Source organism: Leucopleurus acutus (genome assembly GCF_964270905.1).
Source record: "Leucopleurus acutus genome assembly, chromosome: 4".
NCBI lineage: Eukaryota > Metazoa > Chordata > Mammalia > Artiodactyla > Delphinidae > Leucopleurus > Leucopleurus acutus.
In genome coordinates this window covers 31,015,059-31,022,255 of record NC_139146.1, presented here as the reverse complement: position 1 = coordinate 31,022,255, position 7,197 = coordinate 31,015,059, and positions in this window count along the sequence as shown.

The following is a 7,197-nucleotide window of genomic DNA, read 5'->3' as shown; positions in this document are numbered from 1 at the left end:
AAAGAGCCAGGATTTGAACGTTGGTAAACTGATACCTAGACTTGTTCTCCTACCTATTGTGCATGCTCTCTGTGTGGATGAATCGATAAAGAAGATAACTGGATAGAGGGCAAAGAGTTTCCTTCTTGCTCCAACTGGATCACACGCAATTAGGCCAATTATTGAAATGTATTTTCCAAGGATGTAATCCATATAAGGTCTTGATGTTTTCCTCTGCAGGAGCTGGCAGAGGTTGGGGGCAAGTAATAAAGTCTCCGGGTCAGCAACTGATGGGCTGGGGAGGTGCGCTGGGCTCCGCAGGACGTTTATAGAGTGTAGATCGAGCTAGACCCTTGCTGCATACGTTGCTCTGCACTCCTGTTGTTCCCAGCAGATCTTGCTGGAGTACCTCCTTCTGGCCTCTCTTGACAGCTGTACATCTATTAATACTGCAAACAAACAAAACAAACAAACAAAAAACCCCTCATATATCAAGGAACACACTTAAAAAACATGGATGTAGATAATCTAAACGTTAGAGCTGTTACAGCTGAAGTGCTTTTAGTTCTAAGTAGGGAAAGCATTCTGTGACCTGTGAGTTTACACCTGGATCCTCCACTGGTTGGGGTCATGAAAAGCATAAGCTCTAGAAAGACTGAATTATTTTACATGGGAAAGGAAGGTCTGTTTCTCAGTGTACACTGCGGGGTAACACGGGACAAACTTGCCTAGTGAAAGGAATCCCTCAGGAAGTTTTTTTTTTTTTAATTAATTAATTTTTGGTTGCGTTGGGTCTTTGTTGCTGTGCACGGGCTTTCTCTAGTTGCGGTGAGCAGGGGGCTACTCTTCACTGTGTTACGCGGGCTTCTCATTGCATGGGCTCCAGGGCGCAGGGGCTTCAGCACTGTGGCTTGCGGGCTCTAGAGTGCAGGCTCAGTAGTTGTGGCTCGCGGGCTTAGTTGCTCCGCAGCATGTGGGATCTTCCCGGACCAGGGCTCGAACCTGTGTCTCCTGCACTGGCAGGCGGATTCTTAACCACTGCGCCACCAGGGAAGCCCAGGAATTTTGTTTAAAGAACAGATTCCCAGACCCCCGCCCCATCCCAGCATGGGACTCTGGGAACCTATATTTTTACCAGACGTCATAGATTTTTATCATCAGGCAAGTTTGAGAAACATTTTAATAGGAGAGAGGCTAGAGCCACGAAGCCATTTCGACACATCTCTGTTATTCCCAGTCTAAGATCTCACTATCTCTTTCCTGGATTATACCAACATCCTCTTATTACAGCTCCAGGTTTCATCGTGGGTCCCCTCCAGTGCCTCGTCTTCAGAGCAGCCAGAGTGACACATTTAACACGAAAGCTGGGTCATTCCACGTCCCTGCAAATCTTTCTTCATGATTTCCCACTCTACTTTGGAATACAGCCCCCAATCCCGGGCAAGGCCTGCTAGCCCTTGTCCCCCAGCCCTGCCTCTTGCTCTCTCCCTCTTTTAGGCTCATGGCCAGGTGCACTGGCCCTCCTCGGAGCTGCCCTCCTGGCACTCACCCTACACACACCTCTCCCCGCTCAACTCGGGGCTCAGCATCCACCATGCTTGCTCCTGGTGGCTTCAACCCCCATCACCCTCCCCGCTCCCCACTTAGGAAGCCAACGCCAACCAACCTGTCTTTTTTCAGTATTTTCATAGCATCCCACACTGGTAGCACTTGGCACCGCTGTTATTAATGACTAAATTAGCTGTGTTTAAAGCCTAGTTTTTCCTCTCAAGAATTAAAGTTCCCTGGGCCAGAAATTGGGTCTGACATTTTCCCACTGTTTCCCCAGTGTCTGGTCCATGGCCCGGCACGTAGTAGGTACTCAAAAATGTTCTAAAAGTAAACATCAAATTTAGTAACCAGTATAATAACAGTCATAGCTACTTCCGCCCACGTGGTTGGCATACGCTGGGTGCTTTGACTTCTATCTCTCCAGTCTTCATACCAGCATGTGGTTGTTATTGTCTCCATTTTCAGAGAAGGGAATTGAGACTCAGAAGGCTGCATGCTTTCCTCCAGGTCACAGAGCTGCTCTGGGGTCAAGCTAGGACAATATCTAAAGTCCATGCCCCTTCCATTCTGCCTGACTGCTGAGGTGCTTCCTGGTACACTATAGTTACCTGCCTTCTTAAAACTCCTCTCTTAGGAATTTCCTGTTTATTCTCTTCTTGCCACTGCCAGCTAGTCTCTGCTAACAGAGACAGCTTCTTGCAGGTTTGGCTGAAACAGATAGCTGCTTTTCCAGGAGAAAGTCTGTTTGAGGCTTACAGTCAAATGGAAAAAAAAAAAAAAAAAGCTATCAATGCAGCAGCATTAGGCAGGTACCTTAGCGTTCTTTAAAGCGAAAAAGTTCCAAAATGTAAGTCTCTTTAGGTGACTAAGTACAGAACTAACAGATGACACTGCAAGAATACACAGGGGACATGGGAGTGCCAGGGCCCCCAGGCCGGCTGCCAGCAAGCAGCCTCCTGGGAACTGGCAGGTCTTAGGAGCCGCGTGGCTGCCGAAGGGACTTGGCCAACAAGATTCCTTTCTCCCCTGCTTACCACTGAGACTGAAGGATGAAGAGAGGCAGGCCAGGGGCAGCCAAGGTTATATAACATGTATGTTCTATTTTTTTAAATGGACGTAAAGTGTTGTCTAGTTTGATACTGTAAAGTTTTTTAAAAAATAAGTATGCTGAGGTTTTCATGGCGTTCAGTTTTTTTTTTTAAATAAAATTTATTTATTTATTTATTTATTTTTGGCTGCATTGGGTCTTCGTTGCTGCGCGCGGGCTTTCCCTAGTTGTGGTGAGCGGGGGCTACTCTTTGTTGCAGTGCGCGGGCTTCTCGTTGCGGTGGCTTCTCTTGTTGTGGAGCATGGGCTCTAGGCGCACAGGCGTCAGTAGTTGTGGTGCACGGACTTAGCTCCTCCACAGCATGTGGGATCTTCCCGGACCATGGCTCAACCCGTGTCTCCTGCATCGCCAGGCAGATTCTTAACCATTGCGACACCAGGGAAGTCTGACATTCAGTTTTTGTTCCTTGAATTTCCTCCCCAGCCCACAGTTTGCCTGACAGAAAGACCCATGGTAGGTTTTGTGGTGGCCATTTGCTCCTGTAAAAGCCAGAGTCATGCCTCCTCTGGGAGCGAGACCTACCATGGAAAGTAAAACGCCTTGAGGAGCTTTCTGGATGGGAAATCGCAGGCAGCAGGGAGGGTCTTGTAGCAGAGGGGTCATGAGCCTGAACTGCTGTGCCTGGGAAAGTGGGAGAAATTCTTGTTCGGGAGATGCGGGCTCAGAGAGGAGGGGGAAGGAGAGAGAGAGGAGGGTTATAAGGGGGAAGCTGGAGCTTGTGTGTGGAAGGAAATGGTCAAGGAAACTTCGTTTTAAAGAGCAGGGCTGTCCAGTACATACCCTTGGGGCCTGCTGTGGAAATCAAGGGACCGGGGTTGAATTCTATAAAGGGGTCCACAGTGCAGAGTGGGAACCATGATTCAGCAGAGACGGAACCTGGAGGCAGAGCTGGACGAGAACAAACAGCACCTTGACCCCTCCTGGGACTTCACCCAAAATGTACAAAGGAGTTTGCAGACACCGTTTCCTAGATTTCCAGGGGCAGGGAGACCCCAGCTGACATCTGGTTTGCGTCTGTAGAGAGTTCCTTTCCCAGACTTGTCTCTCAACTTCATCTTTGGTATCTCTTTTTCTTTTATAGGGAAACCGTGGTACAAGGAACAGGAGTTTTGGAGACAGACTGACCTGAATTTGAAACTGAGCTCTGTTTCAACTGTTTAACCCAGTTGAACAACAATTTTGTTAGCTATAAAAAGCAACTCAAAAAATTTTGCAACTATCCCCGCAGGCACTCCCTATGCCTCTTCCCTGCTTTACTTTTCTCTGTAGAACTTATCACCTTCTAACATAATAAATTTTTTACTAATTTCCAAAAAAAAAAAAAGCATCTCACAGGACAGGATTACGAGGAGGTTTAAATTAAATGACATATCATACATGGGTTAAGAGTTTAGGTCTTGGAGTCAGACGGCTTAATTCAAATCCTGGGTCCACCGTTGGCCGGCTGTATAATTTCTCAGCAAGCTATTCAACTTCCTTTTATGAAAAATAAGGCAAAAATTAGGTTGTTGGGAAGATCAAATGAGATAATACAGTAAAGTGCTTAGAACAGTGCCTGGCATTACAGCTAGCGTTTAATAAGTGTTAGCCATCATTGTTGTTGTTACCATTATTATATATGTAAAATGTCTGGTCTTGATAGTTCATTAATTAATGACTTTTGCTCTTTAATTTTATAGGAATACAAGATCTGAGAACTCCCATGCTACTGACAGCTCTTTTTCCCAGAGGAATTAACTAAAAGAGAACCAACTGATCACATATATCAGTTATGAAGGTGCATAGAAGCTTTAGTCATTTCTCTCCTCACTTTATCCTTTATAAAGACCTCTGGCTAAGGGGTTTAAAATGTTGTTGATACAGAAATATTTTTATTTGGAAAAAAAAATGCTGTCAGTTCTAAGAAATATGCCCTATGTTTTTCTTTGCCCTTCAACAATCTCCTTGTAATTTGAATCACCAGGCCTCATGCTCTCACTGTGGAGAGTCTGCTCTGCCTTTGATGCTCTTCTACTTTCTTACATTTAAATTCCTGTTATTGCTTTAGGTTGATTGTTACCAACTTTCCATTGTATTTGCAGCATCTACATGCCAAGGTTGTGAAAGCCGTTCTAAATAAAGGGTTTTCAAAAGCAAGTTCTGGAAAGGGAATCTTTCCAGGCCCTGTCACTGTGGAACAATACTATTTAGTGCTCTGGTTGTGATGGTCCCTCCTGGGATAAGCATAGCTTGGTGGATAGAGGGCCTGAGTTCAGGGCCTGGCTCTGAGCTTAGGTATGTGATCTTGGTCAAATCATTTGCATTTTCTCTTCTTTAGTTTCCTCAGGTAAAGTAGGATAGCTGACTCTGGAGGCAGGGAGAGGAAATAAATTATCTATATAGTCCTGAGATACGTTTAATGCTCCACAAGTGCTGGTTCTTACTGTTAATGGTTAGGATACTTTAGTAAATTATTTCAGGCCCCAGACCAGACTCTTTCCCATCCCGCTCAGCAAGGAATGAAATCTAGTAGTGCTGAAATGCCAGGAAGGGTTTGGTGTTGGTGGTTGGTCGTATTCCCCAGCCCTGCACACTGTCGTAATCTTGAATGTAATGGTTCTGAGTCTCCTGAGGTAGCGCCCTGCCTTCTCATTACCTGTGGCATCCTCCCCACTCGAGAGATCTTCTTAGACCAGCGCACCCTGTCCTGCCTGGGGCGGGATTCACTCACCTCAGCTTCTCTGGGTGACTTAACAGCCAGGCCATTTCACTTTCCCCAGCTGGTTTTTATAGATTCTGTAAGATTCAGATGATAGAAGCAGTGTGAAATGATTTTTAAATTGGGAAATGTTAGAAAAATATGTTATTTTGTAATAAGTTGATAATAATGGCTATTGTAATAAATACCCAGGCTTTTCTGAAGCTTGTTTTTTCTTCTTTTAGTCATAATGCTGGGGATCTCCTTTTGCAGTGGTGGTAAGGTTGAGCAAGGTTCTATATCCGAGAAAGGTTGTGAAATGCATGTTAGTCAAAGTTTGCTAATTATTAGCCACAGTATATGATTTGAAGGAGGAAGACAGAGATTTTGGGGGGATTACTGAGTGGAGTTAAACTATCCACATGTGCTTTAAATTTGGATAACTTTGGAGAGTGTAGAAGGGGCTTATTTTGAGGCATTCTGTTATAGATTGTCGACTTCAAGCTCAGGAACGAATGGAAATGCACTTTCCTTTATTTCCAAATGGTTGTTCTTTTTGGAATCCTCAATCTACTTTCTCATTTGTCCCTTAGTAAACACACCTAGTCTTTAGTAGAGGTTGAAGGAGAAAGTACACACTGTCCACCTTAGTCTGACTGTGCTCTTTACTGAAATGTTTATAAGTTTGGGCAGAACTACCAGCTGCTCTATTTGCTGAGAAACCCCATTTCCAATTCCTCTGACTTTGAGGGTCACCACAGCCCAAAGCCACCCCAGCCCCCAGGACTCTGGTGCCCTCCCGGACAGGATTCTGCTCTGCCTGTGCAGTGTCCAGCAGTAATGGGAGTGCTTCTACCCTTACGTACAGAAGAGATTTTTATATAAAAGGCCCATACGCAGACACAAACTCATTTGCAAGTGTACCAGGACCTCTGTTCCACTCCAGTCAAAATGTCCTCATTTGCTAAGAAAAACCTGAATCAGGGCTTAAAAACCATGACCAACATATAAAAGCACTTTTCTTCTAAGAACTATGAGTTCAAGATCTATTTAATATTTCTCTTGGTTTCCCTTACAACACTTTCTTTGTGCTACCGTTATCGAATTTACTATATGTTTCCCCGGGGCCTTCCAGGGGGTTGATTTTGTGTGTAGAGATAGCAGATACCCTGAGGGCAGGGGCCTTCTTTTGCTCGTCTTATTCTGGGGCTTTGTCTGTGTTGTGTGCTAAAGTGTTTTATTTTTATTTATTTATTTTTTTGCGGTACGTGGGCCTCTCACTGTTGTGGCCTCTCCCGTTGCGGAGCACAGGCTCCGGACGCGCAGGCTCAGCGGCCATGGCTCACGGGCCCAGCCGCTCCGCGGCATGTGGGATCCTCCCGGACCGGGGCACGAACCCGTGTCCCCTGCATTGGCAGGCGGACTCTCAACCACTGCGCCACCAGGGAAGCCCTAAAGTGTTTTTGACTTGAATGAAGTGTGGGGTGGGGAAGGTAGCTTGAGAAAGATTGAAAGAGAAAAATATTAAACAATTTTCACTTTTTGAACATAAATTGAATGACTTTATATTAATTAAATTTTTAGAACTTGCTATCACATCAGTCAAGGTAGTTTTTTTTTTTTAACATCTTTATTGGCGTATAATTGCTTTACAACGGTGTGTTAGTTTCTGCTGTATAGCAGAGTGAATCAGCTATATGCATACATACATCCCCATATCCCCTCCCTCTTGCGTCTCCCTCCCACCCTCCCTATCCCACCCCTCTAGGCGGTCACAAAGCACAGAGCTGATCTCCCTGTGCTCTGTGGCTGCTTCCCACTAGCTATCTATTTTACATTTGGTAGTGTATATATGTCCCTGCCACTCTCTCACTTCGTCCCA